Source organism: Helianthus annuus, chromosome 3 (genome assembly GCF_002127325.2).
Source record: "Helianthus annuus cultivar XRQ/B chromosome 3, HanXRQr2.0-SUNRISE, whole genome shotgun sequence".
Taxonomy (NCBI): Eukaryota; Viridiplantae; Streptophyta; class Magnoliopsida; order Asterales; family Asteraceae; genus Helianthus; species Helianthus annuus.
In genome coordinates, this window is record NC_035435.2 from 67,275,884 (window position 1) to 67,296,093 (window position 20,210).

At 34.7% G+C, this 20,210-nt stretch overlaps 1 long non-coding RNA gene across 1 annotated transcript; it reads right to left on the reverse strand.

Moving 5' to 3' along the window:
- Positions 1-9,164: 9,164 nt before the first annotated feature.
- Positions 9,165-19,742, reverse strand: LOC110931921. Its single transcript, XR_004889370.1, has 3 exons — positions 19,542-19,742; positions 19,131-19,200; positions 9,165-9,301 (listed from the first exon to the last, which is right to left on the reverse strand). It is a non-coding gene; the product is annotated as an uncharacterized LOC110931921 (long non-coding RNA).
- Positions 19,743-20,210: the final 468 nt, after the last annotated feature.

Here is a 20,210-nt window from a genome sequence, read left to right on the forward strand (position 1 = left end):
AGTTTTGAAAATTCAAAGGGGTTCAAAACCTTATAACAAAGGGTTCAAAACCTTACAATAGAGGGTTCAAAACCTAGTAAACAATCATCCTAGAACAGATGATTAGTTTTCAAGGCGGTTTTGAAATTTATGTTCTTGTTGTGGTCGTCGCCTAAGGATAGGTGACGGTATTGTTTTATGACTAAACGCAAGTGAACTCGTGTTAGGGTCCTAGGAAGGTTATAGACTAGGTCAAAGCATTACTAATAACCTAATTCCCTATAACCATTGGCTCTGATACCATCTTTTCTGTCACACCCCGACCACGTAGAACATACAAAACGTGGCGGAAACGTCGGGGAGTGTTGTAACAGAATCAATTGTTTCAAATCCATGGCAAATGAAGTTTCGTTTTATAAATCAAACATGAAAGTTTACATTGTCTAAACAAGAATCAAAGCGTACATAACATAAATTAACTAGTTCTTGTCTCGTTTTAAGTCACTAAGGCACAGGTCCGCCTAAGTATGTCTTGATAAGTCCTATGCATCATCTCCTGAAAACACATGTGAAAATAGGTACGTCAGCATAAAAATGCCTGTGAGATACATTGGTTTTGTGAAAACGGAATTCATGACTTATGTTTGAGAAAATGTTTAGTCATGAACCTCGTATTTTGCTTTGTCTTGTAAATCATTTGAAAAACGGTAAGATCAAATGATATGTATAAATAAGAAGACACTGTATGGTTAAACGGATAACCATGAAAAATGCATTTGTATAAGATAAGTCGTTTGTAAAGCAATGTCTCGTGAAAAGTGTGTTATTTGTATAAAATGTCATATGTCTCAAATTGAAATGATTCAAATAACGCTACGATATGTTAATACCATACAAACACTTATATATAGGAAGTACCAGCGGCGTATCCACCATGCTTGTATCATATTACACACGCCTCGTTACTTAATCACTTACTCAAACCAAACCATCAGAATGAAATGTTTAACAACGGTAGACATGTTCATGTATAGTTAAATGTCTATTGTCAAATGTAATTCATGTCAACGGATACAACTGGTTTACACGGTTCAATGGTTACAGACGGTTCATGAAATCAAAAGGGTAAGACGGTTCACATAGTCAAATGGTTACAACGGTTCAAAATGTAGGGTAATGTGTTCATATGCTGGATGAGCATATGCATCAGAAATGCAATGTGAAACAATGTACTACGTATGCACACAATGGGCGTACGTAGCATGAAATGTATTGTAGAGTACAACGGTTCAAAATGTAGTATACTGTGTTCATATGCTGGATGAGCATATGCAACAGAAATGCAATGTGAAACAATGTACTACGTATGCACACAATGGGCGTACATAGCATAAATGTGATGTAAAGCAATGTACTAAGTACGCACACAATGGGCATACATAGCATAAACACAATGAAATAATGTACTATATATGTACTATCGAACATAGCAGTATATGATGTGAAAACCGGAAAGCATGAAAGTAGCAAGTAGGCACATGTGTTTCACCCCAAAACAGTTTGGAAAACAGTAAAAGAGGGGTTCAATGTACTCACCTGAGATTGCTTTGAGTTCTTGTATAATAACCAAACAAATGCTAGATCACGGAATATCAAACGGCACCTAATAGGTAGCTATGTTAATATACCGGACCAAATCGGAAGGATCGGATAGTACGCGGGTTCGTAAACCAAACGAGTATGGAGACTCGTGTAATATGGTTTAACAAAGCCTACATACTAAAATGAAACCTAACCTAAGTGCTTGCGACCCATTACGACCCGTTTAGGTAGCTTATGCTACCCTAACGCGTCGTTCGCGTAGAACGCGTTTGGAACGCCTAACATCGTGACCACAAGGTATAACCTCGGAAGGTTATAGCTATGGTCACCTAATGTGTTTGGTCGGATCCTAAAGATCGACCAAATGGGTCGGGTTCGAAAGTATAAGCGATGGTTTAGATCGCTTACCTTACGACCCTATATAAGCACTAAACTAAAAGTGACGAGCTAAGCATGTTAGAACATGCTTAACTAAGTTTAGAAAACAGGTTTGACATCAAAACAAACGGCTTTGATGCTCACGAGTAGTTTGGTTACAAAATATGCAAGAATGCACATTTTGGCCGAAACTACGACCCGTCACTGAGCCTAGTTAACGTGGTGATCAGTAGGTATAGTCACTACGGACTATAACCATCGTGATCACGCTCACGTTATGAAGTTCCATGAACTTCGCATCGACCATAAGCTGGTCAATGCAGAAAGTCAACAAAACGTTGACTTTCGGACTCGAAAAGCGATAAAAGAGCGAAAGAAGACTTACGGAAGGTCCCCGAGTGCTAATCTAGATCAAATAGCTCAGGTATGGAACAATGGTTCCAACTTAGAGCCTTAAGATCAGATTTTGTGGGTTTTTGGAACAAAGGGGGGGTATTTATAGGAAAAGTGGAACCGTTAGGATCGTTTATCGAATATCGTGCCGCGATCTCGAGCGTACACTTGTCAAATTCTTGTGGTAAGTCAGAAATTGCCCCTTGGCTCTTGATTGGGTGAAAGGGCATTGCCTCTTGATCGAACGAAAGGCCAACTGCATTAAATAGATACATTGAATCTGTCTGACAGTCTCACGCGCCCCGCGTAAGGATTTGGTAAATCCTTACGCGCCCCGCCTAAGGTTCCCAGATCAGAATTTACAATTTTGGTCCCTGCACTTCAGAAACACGTATTTTGGCCCATTTTTGGCACGTTTAAGCCCCGTTAACCTCATTTCAAGGCTCTAAGATGAAGTTAAAGTGTAGGGGACATGAAATATGCTCAAAAATATTCCGGATGTCGGTTCGTTTGGCCGTACGATTGCGATGTTCGCTTAATTACGACGGAATGCGCATAAGCGCGAAAGACGATCCAAATGACGCGACGAATGGATTTTTCTCATGCCCAACACTAAGGCATAATATAAGGATGCTTACATAAATTTTTGGATGTCCGGATGTATTCAGAACGTAAGTTATGCGCGAAAGTGCAAACTTGTGCACTTTTTGACACTTTTAGTCCCTGAATGATCCAAAAGTTTGTTTTAGCATACCAAACACCTCAAAGCCTATTTCTAAGCTATGTAGAGGATATTTAGGGTATGTTTAACTTATGAACATGTTCCGGAAATGGTCGTTACAGTTCAAATTGGCATACTTTCGCAGTTTGTCAAGTTTAGTCCCTGTAAGCGAATTAACTTGTTTTTGCTATACCCAAGCCTTCAAAACTTATTTCTAAGTTATGCAAAGGTTTTTTAAGGTATGTTGAGTATATGTTGATGTTCCGGAGTATTTGTCGCATTAAACTGAGTACGTTTACGCACCAGTTTGCGTATAATGCTCTAGAAAGCAATGTAGAGTTTGAAATTGAACAATAATTGATATGTGCAAAACATACACATATTTATACAAGATCCCAAGTATGAAATACAATATTTCATCGGCTTGGTATTTGTTTGATGGTCGCGGTGACACAGGTGTCACATTATGCATATGTGCATATAAACATACTCTATCAATTTATGCACATGTGCATCACTGTATATCACACAATGCTACCTTATTATAATATTCAATCATGAGTTACAGGTTCATATAACTGCAAAATATCATTGATTACATATTAATATAACTACAAAACTGTATGTCATAACAAAAAAATAACACCAAAATAACAATGCATACAAATTATATATCATTTATGAATAAATAATTGAGATTAATATTCAAATTAACGTGCATATTAACCAACTATGACAATTTACGCACACGTGCATAACTATATAAAAAACAAAATCACCTTATTATATTGATTTATTAAGTGAATCCTATTCAAATTTATGTACATGTTAACATACTATTACGTTTTATGCACATGTGCATAACTATGTATCACACGTAACTACCTTATTATCATTATCTCCTATGCACATGTGTATAACTAAATATATAACAGATTCACCTCGTTGTCTTATTTAGTGTAATCGTAATTTGTCAAACTATGGTTGGGTGGTGGTGGGGGTGGGCCCTACTTAAATCATGTAATATATATATATATATATATATATATATATATATATATATATATATATATATATATATATATATATATATATATATGAGGTTCGGCTAGAAAGTCCAAGTTTCCTAAAAAGTGTAAAAAGTCATAAAACACAATAATTTCAGGCATAAAACACACCTAAAACTCACAAATAATAGAATGAATATTACTAAAACACCATATTCAAACTCTAATAGTCCATAAAAACTTCAAACGCACCATCGTATAACTATGAATATAAAACACAAAATGCTAAACAACATAAAACACAATAATATTTGTCATTCCATAATCAAAGCCTTAACATCTAAAACACAACACAAAACCCACATACATGATGTTTTAGTAATCTTCATCATATTATTTGTGGATTTTTGGTGTGTTTTATGGTTGACATTATGGTGTTTTATGACTTTTTACCCTTTTTAGGAAATTTGGACTTTCTGGCCAACTCCTAGCCTATATATATATATATTTCTTTCAAACAATAAATCAAATTTTTATGTTTAGTAAGGACAATTTAGTAATTTCACACCAACTTAACTGACCAAATTAACTAAAACTTACTCAGGGGGCTATCCAAGTAACAAAATAACAAACGATAGGGAGCATACCTGCTATTTACAAAAGGTGAGGAAGAAACGTGAAAAACGTAAAACTACAGGAACTATCAAAGCAATTAACTCTTATAAATTTTGAAACATTTTAACAAATATTTGTACACATTATAAAATTATAGAATTATGTGTAATACATGGTTCTATAATCTAGTTTATTTAATAGAATGGATCAGGCAAAATTTTATTAAGCAATTTTTTTTCAAATATAACTCCAAAATAAATACTTATAAAAATTTAATTTTTAAATATTTCCTAACTTTATAAAAAAAAAAGGAATTTAGTATATCATGAGTGATGAAAAGCCATATAACATAAAAGCGTAATTACACCAAACAAGCCATATAAAATAAAACGGTAATTACACTAAGGGGCTGTTTGGCAACTTTTAAATGGTTAACTGCTAAATCAGTAAGAAGTCTGAACCATTAAGTGCTGAACCAGTAAGGGGTCTCAACCATTAAGAGCCAGTATAATGTTTAACTTTTCAGAGTCAAATATCTGATCAATTTAAATAAAAGGTCTTAACCATTCAGACTCAGTATAATGCTTAACTATTGAGAGACAAATGTCTGAACCATTCAGACATCTGCTTGCGAAACAAACAGTCTAAACCATTAAGTACTGAACCAGTAAGAGTTCTAAATCATTAACAGTCTCGTTAAAAGGTAAACAAACAGCCCCTAAACATCCTTCTTCTACGGAAAAATAGTAAAATTTCAATACAGGCCCCTAAACAAGTTCAAACTCCATTGAATTTATCATATATAGTTAAATAGAAATAGTAATATCATATCTTAAAACTTTTCAAAACATCATATTTACGTAAAAATATGGAAACAAAATTCATTAGATTTTTTTTTTTTTGCATAAATATATAGTGTTATTTAACGTTTTAGTCTTTCTATACATACATGCTCTAACAAAGATACTAAATTTAAAACTTAATACCTAATAATATTATTTTGTTGTTTCCTATAATAATTTATAGGTCTATGCATCCAACAGGTAACGATCCATGCGATGGTCGTCCTGTTTTATATTGAGTCGTCAAACAAAGTGGATGGTGACTTGTTTGTAATCATTCTGAATCAATCTTTACGATAAAGCCATCCTCTTTTTTGTGCCGCCAAGATTATGATAATACACAATAGTAAGTGGAAATAAAGTTAAAAAGAAAAACACAGAATCTCTCCAAAACCTACCACAGGAAATTTTCCAGCAGCTGCCACCCAAAGAATACGGGATCATAGATTTTGTCTCTGTCGTAGCTTTGTCGCTGTCTTTAGCAATGACCGTACTCGTTAAATGAATATAGAAATTAATTAACAATTGAATATAACGTATGGCCCTTGTAATTGATTATTTTGAAAAGAATTCCTATGCATTTGACTATTTCTTGTCAGGAATCTTAGTACTGAAGAAATTAGGTTAGTCGGTATGGGAGGAGACAAGTCCTTGGAGTATACCCCACCATGTTAGCGGCACGTCAACATCCAAGGAGGATGCCCCTCCAAGGATAGACCTAAGGAAATGGAGGATGAGGCTAAATATATATATATATATATATATATATATATATATATATATATATATATATATATATATATATATATATATATATATATGTGTTGTATGTATATGTGTGTGTGAGAAGAAGGAGGCCCGGCATGAACGTCCTCCCCAAGCCGCTGAAGACGACGACTGTAAACTGGTATGACAATTGCAATAAACCAAAGGAAACAAAAATAACGACAAAACGGTGACAAAACTATTATTATTCACCCAAACCAGAAAATACCCCCCTGAAACCCTAGATCTCACAAACATTGAGATCTGTAATAATACAAAGAAGAAGATGATCAACTGGTGGTAATCAGTTGATCTTATACAAACCAGAACAAGTAGATCTCACACGAGATCTAACAAATCAGATCACAATGGATCTGAATACACAAACCCTAATCGCCCAATTGCGAGAGAGAGAGAGAGAGAGAGAGAGATAGAGAGAGAGAGAGAGAGAGAGAGAGAGAACAAGAAATATCTGGAAACAAGTTGAAAACTTAACAGTACAATACACTACCTTTTATAAGCGCATAAAAGATACTTTCACTTTTTACCCTCCAAGATTCACAAGCTTCCACTTTAATCCTCAGGAGATTGCATCTAAGCCCTTTATCCTTTTAACCTGCACACTTTACACCCTCTAAGAAATAACTGCATAACAAACAGAAGTAACAACTTTATAACATACTTAACAACCAATGTTGGCAACATGAATTATCAGTTGCACTTTATTTTAACATGCCCCCTTAATTCTTGTGGCAAACATGTCTAACATACCAAGACTTTCACAAAGAGTTTGATGTTGACTCGCACTCAAACCCTTTGTGAATATGTCTGCAATCTGCACATCCGAATGAACCTTTTCAGGTTCTGTGATACCAGCTACAATTTTTTCTCTCAAAAAATGTAAGTCGATCTCAAAATGTTTAGTACGTTCATGGAACACAGGATTTTGAGAAATAAAAATTGTAGACTTGCTATCACAGAATAACTTAACTGGCAGATTATATACAACTTTTAACTCAGTTAAAATATTTAAAATGGTAGCTGATCACATAGCTCCGTACTCAGCTTCTGCAGTTGACCTTGATACTACACTCTGTTTCTTGCTTTTCCAAGAAACAAGTGTATCACCAAGGAAAATACCAAAACCAGTGACGGACTTTCTGGTTTTAAGACATTTGGCCCAGTCAGAGTCAACAAACCCTGACATGTTCATATCATCAGATTTCTTAAAATTAACACCCTTTCCAGGTGATAACTTCAAGTATCTTAACAACCTCAGTGCTATATCTAAATGAACTTGACTGGGACAACGCATGTATTGACTTAGAAACTAGACAACATAACTTATGTCTGGCCTAGTTAATGACAAATATATCAACTTCCCTATCAACCTTTGAAAACCATTTATATTTTCCAAGTTTTTTTTTTGTTCTTTATCACATTTATTAGTCACAATAAAACTTTGCTCAATTGGTGTAGTAACAGGTTTACACCCCAAATATCCAAATTCATTTAATAATTCAAGATAATATTTTCTTTGTGACAAACAAATGCAAGCATCAGAATATAGCACCTCAATACCTAGAAAATATCTAAGTATACCAAGATCTTTGATTTGAAAACTTTCCTTCAAACATGTCTTAACCTTTTCTATTCCAGTTTTATTATTTCCAATCACAATTATGTCATCAACATAGACTAAAAGAATTATAAACACATCTTGTTTAGACAAAACAAACAAGGAATAATCAAAAACACTTTGAACAAACCCCATTGACACTAACACAACAGTCAATTTTTCATTCCACTACCTCGGAGCTTGTTTTAGACCGTACAAAGATTTAACTAATTTACACACTTTAGTATTATCATTTGTAAAATAACCTTGAGGCAAAGTCATAAACACATCCTCAGTTAATGCTCCATATAGAAATGCATTATTTACATCCATTTGGTATAACGGCCAATTATTATTAATAGCAAGCTTTAAAACATTTCTGACAGTTACCATTTTTACCACAGGTGAAAAAGTTTCACCGAAATCTATTCCTTCCCTTTGGTTAAACCCTTTGGCCACTAATCTGGCCTTGTACCTTTCTACCTCACCATTAGCCTTATACTTTATCTTATAAACCCACTTGCAACCTATAGGCTTCCTACCTTTAGGAAGATCTACCAAAACCCAAGTATTATTTCTATAAAGTGCTTCCATCTCATTATTCATTGCTTCAACCCACCTTTCATCTTTAACAACTTCACTATAAGTTTTAGGCTCAACAGTTTTATTTAAGGAAGCAACAAAACACACATTTTCATAAGACAGGTTAGCATAATTAACAACCTTTTCCATACCATATCTAACTTTACCCTCAATAACAAAATCATCAAATCTTTTAGGCATAGACACATTCCTAGAAGATTTTCTAACATTCACATCACCCTCAGATTGGTTGGTCTCAACATTTGACCCTATAGTGTCCTCTGCCCTCTCATTGGTACCCTGTCTACTACTGCTCACCTGTTCAGATTGTTGAACAGTATCAACACCTGATACAGGGGCTGATGTAGAGGGTGACAATGGTTGCTGATCATCACTAACAGGATCTTGAGCACCATTTGTACCATCTTCATCATTGGGTATGTTAGAAACTTCAGGTGAAACATTGTCAAAAAAAGTTTACATGATTTAATTGTTTATCATAAACTGGTTCTCGGTTATCAAAAGTTTTAACTTTAAAAGGATAAACATTTTCATAAAATTTTACATCTCTTGAAAAAAAAACACTTTCTTACTATCCAAACTCCATAGTTTGTACCCCTTTTTAAAACTAGAATAACCAAGCAGCACACGCTTTTCAGTGTGATAAGAAAATTTATGAGATTCATGTAAAATAGTACTAAAACACAAACACCCAAAGTTTCTTAGATGAGATAAAGAGGGTCTAAAGTTAAACATCATTTCAAAAGGACTCCTACCATTCAACACATAAGATGGCAACCTGTTAATAAGATATACAACAGTTAACACACAATCAGACCAAAATCTTAAAGGTAAACTACCCTGAAACATCAAAGCTCTAGCAGTATTTAACATGTGTCCGTGTTTCCTTTCCACCACACCATTTTGTTGTGGCATATAGGAACAAGAGGTTTGATGTATAATTCCCTTTGTTTTACAAAAACTGTCCATTTGATTATTAACAAATTCCATTCCATTATCACTTCTAATTATTTTAATTTTCTTCTTAAATTGAGTCAACACAGCTCATAAAAAAACTTTCAAGGTTTCAAAAACCTCTGTTTTACTAGTTAAAAAATAACACCACATAGCTCTAGAATAATCATCAACGATAGTTAAAAAATATATATAACCATCATAACTTGTCACTTTATAAGGACCCCATACATCCAAATGTATGAGATCATCAACTAATTTAGACTTGCGTTCACTCAACGGAAATGGAACCCTAACTTGTTTTGCGCTATGACATACATCACAAGGGCCATGTTCACTAGACTGGATTTTAAGACTTTGTTTTAACACTGCTAGAACCTGATCTGAAGGGTGTCCTAGTGTCACACCCCGACCACGTAAAACAACAAAACATGGCGGAAACATCGGGGAGTGTTGTAACAGAATCATTGTTTCACAAACATGGATTAAATAGTTACGTTTTATTGAATAAATGAACTCATTGTTTTAATACAATCAAATAAGTACAACTATTATCTTTCAAGTTTTAAAGTCGCTAAGGCACGAGTCCATCCTAAGTGTAGCATATATCATCAATCATCACAAAGCAGCACCTGAAACATGTGTAAAAATAGGTACGTCAGCATAAAAATGCCTGTGAGATACATAGGTTTTATAGTCATTAGGATTCAAGACTTATAAGTTTAGAGGCAAAAGTTTTAATAAAAGTAGTCATGATCCTTATAAAAGGTTTTCTTTTATAAATCATTTATAAGAAATCAGATGATATAAAATAATAATACACAGGAAATTAAACAAGTAAGTAGAATAAGTTTGTATAAAAATATATTGTTTGAAAAACAATATTTTGATAAAAAGGTTTATAGTATATATAAAAATATACTTTGAATTAAGAAAGTCGAATAAATAATATATTAGAATATATTTTAGTTCCAAAACCGTTAACCCAAGTGTACTAAATAACGCCACGGTATGTAATGCGATGAAAACACTTATATATAAGAAGTACCAGCGGCGTATCTACCATGTTTTCATCACATTACACCCGTCCCGTTATCTAAACAATAACCAAATCCCAATTGTTAAACAAATAGTATATTAAATATACTTTAGTTGTTAAAAAAAATAATAGTTTTCAGTAGTATATTAAAAGTAAACTTTGGATTTATAAATAAACATATTAAACTATGTTTTGGTTTGAAAATAACATATTAAAACTATGCTTTGGATTATGAAAATAACATATCAAACTATGTTTTAATGATTAACAAAATATATGTTGGTTTTTGTACAATATCCCATATGAGAGCATGTCAAACTATACTTTTGGGAGTATAACTTAATATACTAAAATAATGTGATTTAAGAATTCATTCAGACCTAGTGCATCAAAATACACTTTGAGACTATAGAAATACCACAAAGGCAATCCCTATTTGGATGGAGCAACAAATTGGTTTCCGACATTCCATGACAACAGGAATGGGGTGTCAAATCTATAGCGCTATATCATACTACCAACCGGTCTGGTGAACAAAAATAAGTACTATTCCAAACATTAATTTTATAATCTTTTGAGAAAATTTTAGAGTTTAAACCATAAATAATCATTCAGTTTGTCAAAAGATAAGTACTAACATGTATAATCAATTATACTTTGAAATCATGAAAATAACAGATAGGTACACATGCTTCACACCAAAACAGTTGAAAACAGTAAAAGAGGGGACTATGTACTCACTTGAGAGTGCTTAGAAGTCTTGAACAGCTACCAAGCAAGCTAGAGGGAGCACGGAATCAAACGGCACCTAATATAGGTAACTACATAAATAAACCGGACCTAAATCGGGAGATCGGATAGTATGAGGTCTCGTGAACCAAATGAGTGTGGGAACTCATATGATATGGTCTAACAAGGCCTACATACTAAAATGAAACCTATCCTAAGTGCTTTCGACCCATTATGATCCATTAAAGTAGCTTACGCTACTTTAACGCGTAGCGCGCGCCATGCGCATTCGAGACGTCTAACTAGCCTTATGACAAGTATTATATGCCAAAACATGTTTAAATATGTTGCATAATTAGTTATGTGACAAAAATTTAGGTTACATATGCTTAATTACCAATTATGTATGAAAAGGGCATTTTGGTAATTTACCTAAGGCATATAAACTACTTATCATACAACTACTTAAACTAGGTGACCATAAGGTATAACCTCGGAAGGTTATTCCCTATGCAACTATGGTCACTAAACATGTTTGGTGGGATCCTAATGATCGACCAAACGGGTCGTGTTCGAAAGTCTAAGCGGGTGTTTAGTCCGCTTGACTTACGACTCTACACAAGCACTAAACTAAAAGTGACGAGCTAAACATGTCGAAACATGTTTAACAAAGTTAGAAAATAGGTTTGGTATCAAAACAAACGGTTTTGATACCTATAAGTAGCTGGGTTACAAAATACGTGAATACGTATTTTGGCCGAAACTACGACTCGTCACTACACCTAGATAACGTGGTAATCAGTAGGTATAGTCACTAGAGACTATAACCATCGTGATTACGCTCACATTATGAAGTTCAAACGAACTTCGCATTGACCATAAACTGGTCAATGAAGAAAGTCAAACGCAGTTTGACTTTTACGATTAAAACGAATGAAAAGAACGAAGGAATACTTAAAAAGGGTCCCCGCAAGCTTTGATTTCCCAAGTATTCTCAGGTATGAAGTGGTTTAGCACTCCAACTTAGAGAAATCTCAAGAAATCAAGTGGGTTTTGCAAGTGAATGGTGAGGGGTATTTATAGGAATTCAAGAACCGTTAGGATCGTTTCTCGAAGATTGAGCTTCGATCTGGATTGTACAGATGTGGCCCATGGTTTTGAGATACTAGGGGTGCCCCAAAACCAGCTAACGGTATGGAAAAAGTTACAAAATAGACCCCCAAGTTCGACCCCATTGCTGAAAAATGCAGAAAATCAACTTTCTGTCCAGATGAGGTGCTCGCGTAGCGCTACGGGGAGAGCAGTTGGTGCTCGCGTAGCGCTAGCAGGTGCCAGCTTCAGAAAAGTTTCAAAAATTACAGTTTTGGTCCCTGCACATGTTTAAGGCCTTTTTCGATGCGTTTAAACCCCGTTAACCTCATTTCAAGGCTCTACAATGAAGTTAAAGTATAGGGAACTCAAAGCATGCTCAAAAACATCTTGGATGTCGGTTCGTTTGGTCGTACGGTTGCGTTGTTCGGTTAATTACGACGGAAGTCGTAACGAACGCAAAAACGATCCAAATCAAGCGACGAATGAAATTTTATTATGCCAAACACTAAAATAAAATATTTTAATGCTTACATAAATTTTTGGATGTCCGGTTATATTCAGAACGTAAAATATGCGCGAAAGTGCAAACTTATGCACTTTTTGACGCTTTTAGTCCCTATTGTCAATAAAGTTTATTTTAGCATACCGAACCCATCAAAGCTTATTTCTAAGCTATGTAAAGGATATTTAGGGTATGTTTAACTTATGATCAAGTTCCGGAATGTTCATTACTATCCAAATCGGTATTGTTTCGCAGTTTGACACAAATAGTCCCTGCGATCGAACAAACTTGATTTCAACATACCAAACCATCCAAAACTTATTTCTAAGTTATGTGAAGGTCATATAAGGTATGTTAATCCTATTTCACTATTCCGGAGTGTTCATTGCATTAAACTGGTTATATTTACGCATCAGAGCACGTATAACCTTCCAGAAAGCGATTTAAAGCTTGAAATCGAACAAGAGTTGATATGTGCAAACGATACACATATTTATACAAATTCCAAGTATGAAATACAATATTTCATTGGTTTGGTATTTGTTTGATGATTGAAGTGACACAGATGTCACAGTCTCCCCTACTTTAGGAAATTTCGTCCCGAAATTTAATTCTAGAGGAAACTTGTGAAGACAGCTGTGACGGTTTCGCTTTCAAATAAATCCATTGAACCCTTAAGTAAAACTCTGGGCCATGTTAGGATTCTTAGCGAAATTGTCAACCCTCAAAGTGAAGTCCTTGTAGTATCAAAACATGGGGTTTCGAACTACGAACAAAGGAACGTTTCTTATGAAGACTTATCATAGGAAACTTGTGTGTGCTTGAAATCTGAATTGGGGAGTGTAAGATAAAATGACATCGGTCAAGGTCGAAGACTTATCCCGTATCATTACTCTTGTCACTATAGGTCTTAACACATGACAAAACTTCCTGTGGTTTCTGTGCACTGAATTCCATAATTATGTAGGCCTCCATAATTACGTAATTCCTTGCACAGTCTGCACAATTCATTTCATAATGCGTATGGGAAAAATCAATTGAATAAACATGAAGCGATTTGACTAGACCACCAAAGGATCTTTTTAACTTGATCAATGAACGATCTTTTTAAGTAGATCAACACATGATTTTTTTAACTAGACCGTCATACGATCTCCTTAAATAGACCACTTAAGGGATCTTTTCAACTATATCATCACATGATATTTCTAACCAGATTTTCAAATCAATCTGTTTAACTAGACCACTCAAGGGGTCCAATTATAGAATAGTACTTTATAACCCATGGGACTTAACTACAACGTTGAAGTCCATTAAGGATTTAAGATAGTACCTTTAGATATCCTACTATGAATCCCTCATATGAGATATGGAAGATTCTATGAGGATTTGGATGGATCACATAAAAACACAAAACATATAAGAAAACACATAAGCACATAATCACATAATTGATAACTTGATTATTAATTTGTTATCTTTGGACACGAATATTTAAAGCACACCAGGAATCCAATTCGTGGATTTCATTTGGCACTTTAAACATAAGAATCTAACTATGGAGATAGAAAGATCTTTAATAGGAATTCGGATTTATCCTTATCGAATCGTAATATACGTATTAAGGCATACGAATAATTCAATTAAGGGCTCCGATTTGAGTGATAATCATCCATAAAGATCTAATTGTGAAGATAAAAAGATCCTATATGGATTTTGGAATTTGTGTAATGAGAGGTGTTTCGACACCTTGCACTAGGCGTGCTTAAGTCGATACACAAGGTAGAAAGTTCATGAGGTTGAGGCGCTAGATATGCCAGGTGACATATGAAGCAGAGTTTGAAGGTTGAGCAGCAGCAGGATTTGTAACAGCTTTGCTTTGGATTGCAAAGCGACACATGTTAACCAAATGTCCCCATCGTCCACCGTGGGTCCATTTGAAACAAGGTATTTGATTCGGATGATGACGGTGGCATTGATTGCTCCAAGGAGCGGTTCCCTTGTATGGCTTCATCCCTGAGACGAGTCACGGTGATAGCTAAATCAACGGTCTTCTGGTAGTACGACGCCTAGTTGATGGACAATTGCAGCACCTAGTTCGGACATTGTTGTTGCGATGAAGAGGCATCATGAAGAAAATGGGAGACATGGGAGGAAACAAGGGAAATGAAAACAGAATAATAATGCATAAAATTGCGATCATTTGTTTGTTTCCTAAGGCAAACAAATGAGACGGTGACTAATCAAAGTAAATAGGTCAATATAATGTATCGCGAAGACATGCTCACCTATAAGTGGACACTCACCCCAAGAGTTCCCAGGTAAGAGTGACTAGTCCGATACTGTGGATTTGTACGAACACTCTAGCCTTAGACAGAAGACCCAGGGTACAGGCACCCACCCTTCCAGTTTGCACGTGTTCACATTATTTAGACCAAACTTTCATGGGATTTTGAAAACTTAAAGGGTTCAAAACCTTATAATAAATTATCCTAGAACAGATGATTAGTTTTCAAGATGGAAACGAAATTTGTGTTCTTATTGTGGTTGTCACCTAAGAATAAGTGATGGTATTGTTTTAAAACTAAACACAAGATAACTTGTGTTGGGGTCCAAGGAAGGTTATAGTCTAAGTCAAAGCATTACTAATAACCTAATTCCCTATAACCATTGCCTCTGATACCAACTTTTCTGTCACACCCCGACCACGTAAAACAACAAAACGTGGCGGAAACATCGGGGAGTGTTGTAACAGAATCATTGTTTCACAACCATGTATTAAATAGTTTCGTTTTATTGCATAAATGAACTCATTGTTTTAATACAATCAAATAAGTACAACTATTATCTTTCAAGTTTTAAAGTCGCTAAGGCACGAGTCCATCCTAAGTGTAGCATATATCATCAATCATCACAAAGCAGCACGTGAAACATGTGTAAAAATAGGTAAGTCAGCATAAAAATGCATGTGAGATACATAGGTTTTATAGTAATTAGGATTCATGACTTATAAGTTTAGAGGAAAAAGTTTTAATAAAAGTAGTCATGATCCTTGTAAGAGGTTTTCTTTTATAAATCATTTAAAAGAAATCAGATGATATAAAATAATAATACACAGGAAATTAAATAAGTAAGTAGAATAAGTTTGTATAAAAATATATTGTTTGAAAAACAATATTTTGATAAAAAGGTTTATAGTATATATAAAAATATACTTTGATTTAAGAAAGTCGAATAAATAATATATTAGAATATATTTTAGTTCCAAAACCGTTAACCCAAGTGTACTAAATAACGCCACGGTATGTAATGCGATGAAAACACTTATATATAAGAAGTACCAGCAGCGTATCTACCATGTTTTCATCACATTACACCCGTCCCGTCATCTAAACACTAACCAAATCCCAATTGTTAAACAAACAGTATATTAAATATACTTTAGTTGTTAAAAAAAATAATTTTCAGTAGTATATTAAAAGTATTCTTTGGATTTATAAATAAACATATTAAACTATGTTTTGGTTTCAAAATAACATATTAAATCTATGCTTTGGATTATGAAAATAACATATCAAACTATGTTTTAATGATTAAAAAAATATATGTTGGTTTTTGTACAATATCCCATATGAGAGCATATCAAATTATACTTTTGGGAGTATAACTTAATATACAAAAATAATGTGATTTAAGAATTCATTCAGACCTAGTGCATCAAAATACACCTTTGAGACTATAGAAATACCACAAAGGCAATCCCTATTTGGATGGAGCAACAAATTGGTTTCAGACATTCCATGACAACAGGAATGGGGTGTCAAATCCTATAGCGCTATATCATACTACCAACCGGTCTGGTCAACAAAAATAAGTACTATTCCAAACATTAATTTTATAATCTTTTGAGAAAATTTTAGAGTTTAAACCATAAATAATCATTCAGTTTGTCAAAAGATAAGTACTAAAATGTATAATCAATTATACTTTGAAATCATGAAAATAACAGATAAGTACACATGCTTCACCCCAAAACAGTTGAAAACAGTAAAAGAGGGGACTATGTACTCACTTGAGAGTGCTTAGAAGTCTTGAACAACTACCAAGCAAGCTAGAGGGAGCACGGAATCAAACGGTACCTAATATAGGTAACTATATAAATAAACCGGACCTAAATCGGGAGATCGGATAGTATGAGGTCTCGTGAACCAAATGAGTGTGGGAACTCATATGATATGGTCTAACAAGGCCTACATACTAAAATGAAACCTATCCTAAGTGCTTTCGACCCATTATGATCCATTAAGGTAGCTTACGCTACTTTAACGCGTCGCACGCGCAATGCGCGTTCGAGACGTCTAACTAACCTTATGACAAGTATTATATGCCAAAACATGTTTAAATATGTTACATAATAAGTTATGTGACAAAAATTTAGGTTACATATGCTTAATTACCAATTATGTATGAAAAGGGTATTTTGGTAATTTACCTAAGGCATATAAACTACTTATCATACAACTACTTAAACTAGGTGACCATAAGGTATAACCTCGGAAGGTTATTCCCTACGCAACTATGGTCACTAAACATGTTTGGTCGGATCCTAATGATCGACCAAACGGGTCGTGTTCGAAAGTCTAAGCGGGTGTTTAGTCCGCTTGACTTACGACTCTACACAAGCACTAAACTAAAAGTGACGAGCTAAACATGTCAAAACATGTTTAACAAAGTTAGAAAACAGGTTTGGTATCAAAATAAACGGTTTTGATACCTATAAGTAGCTTGGTTACAAAATACGCGAATACGTATTTTGGCCGAAACTACGACTCGTCACTACTCCTAGATAACGTGGTAATCAGTAGGTATAGTCACTAGGGACTATAACCATCATGATTACGCTTACGTTATGAAGTTCAAACGAACTTCGCATTGACCATAAACTGGTCAATGCAGAAAGTCAAACGCAGTTTGACTTTTATGATAAAAACGAATGAAAAGAACGAAGGAATACTTACAAAGGGTCCCCGCAAGCTTTGATTTCCCAAGTATTCTCAGGTATGAAGTGGTTTAGCACTCCAACTTAGAGAAATCTCAAGAAATCAAGTGGGTTTTGCAAGTGAATGGTGAGGGGTATTTATAGGAATTCAAGAACCGTTAGGATCGTTTCTTGAAGATTGAGCTTCGATCTGGAACGTACACATGTGGCCCATGGTTTTAGGATACTAGGGGTGCCCCAAAACCAGCTAACGGTATTGAAAAAGTTACAAAATAGACCCCCAAGTTCGACCCCATTGCTGAAAAATGCAGAAAATCAACTTTCTGTCCAGATGAGGTGCTCGCGTAGCGCTACGGGGAGAGCAGTTGGTGCTCGCGCAGCGCTTGCAAGTGCCAGCTTCAGAAAAGTTTCAAAATTACAGTTTTGGTCCCTGCACATGTTTAAGGCCTTTTTTGATGCGTTTAAACCCCGTTAACCTCATTTCAAGGCTCTACAATGAAGTTAAAGTATAGGGAACTCAAAACATGATCAAAAACGTCTCGGATGTCAGTTCGTTTGGTCGTACGGTTGCGTTGTTCGGTTAATTACGACGGAAGTCGTAACGAACGCAAAAACGATCCAAATCAAGCGACGAATGAAATTTTATTATGCCAAACACTAAAATAAAATATTTTAATGCTTACATAAATTTTTGGATGTCCGGATATATTCAGAACGTAAAATATGCGCGAAAGTGAAAACTTATGCACTTTTTGACGCTTTTAGTCCCTATTGATCAATAAAGTTTATTTTAGCATACCGAACCCCTCAAAGCTTATTTCTAAGCTATGTAAAGGATATTTAGGGTGTGTTTAACTAATGATCAAGTTCTGGAATGTTCGTTACTACACAAATCGGTATTGTTTCGCAGTTTGACATAAATAGTCCCTGCGATCGAACAAACTTGATTTCAACACACCAAACCATCCAAAACTTATTTCTAAGTTATGTGAAGGTTATTTAAGGTATGTTAAGCCTATTTCACTTTTACGGAGTGTTCGTTGCATTAAACTGGTTATATTTACGCATCAGAGCACGCATAACCTTCCAGAAAGCGATTTAAAGCTTGAAATCGAACAAGAGTTGATATGTGCAAACGATACACATATTTATACAAATTCCAAGTATGAAATATAATATTTCATTGGTTTGGTATTTGTTTGATTATTGAAGTGACACAGATGTCACACCTAGCCTACTATGCCAAGAAAAAGACTTCACAGAACTATTAAAACAGGCATTAACATTATTACCAGCATTTCCTACAAAATACAGACCACAGTCCTGTCTACCACTCATCAGGATTCTCTTTGAACTGGAATCCTGTAAGAAACAACTTGTCTCATTAAACTTGACTGACACATGATTATCTTTAGACAACTTGTACACAGACAACAGATTTACACAATAACCAGGAACATAAAAAATATCTTTCAAAAGAATATCATTTGTCAACTTTAGATCACCAAACTTTAAGACCTTGACACTTGTACCATTCGGATGTCCAACAGTAATGTTAAACTCAGACACATCCACAAAATTAATCAAATTTTTATCTGTACTAACCATATGTTGACTAGCCCCAAAGTCAACAGTCCACCCATTCATACTAAAACTGACAGAACTTGAACAACTAACAAAGTTGAAAACATTAAAACACTCACCTCCTACATTCTGATTCTGAGAATCAGATCCACCCTTTTCTCCAACAAGACTCAACAACTTACCAATCTGCTCAGATGTAAAAGGTAAACCATTTCCACTAACAGATGAAGATGTTCCAACCACAGAATTAGTTTTATTATTACTAGCCAAGTTGACTCTATTAGACTGGTTGTTACTATTAACCCTACGTTTGAACCCAGGTGGATATCCAATGATTTCAAAACATCTATCAATAGTATGTCCTAAGATATTATAGTGAGTACACTTCAGTTTTGAGTTAGGACCTCTATTAACTTTCTTTCTTTGATCAAATGACTGATTGGATTTAGAAAGAAAAGACACACTTTGTGTTTTTGACCCACTACTAGACAACCTATGTGACTCTTTTCTAGAAATGACAGAGAATGCCACTTTAACAGAAGGTAATGGTTCTCTTGTTAATAGATTTGTTCTCACAGATTGATAAACATCATCAATCCCCATAAGAAATTGCATTAATTTGATTAACGTTGAAAAATCATTAAAGTCTTTAGCAGCTTAACAAGAACATGAAGGAAGATGCAACATAGCATCAAAATGCTTCCACATTGTTGTCAGTTTATTATAATATTCTGCAACAGAAGTACCATTTTGTGAAACACAATTATTTTTTTATACAAATCATATAC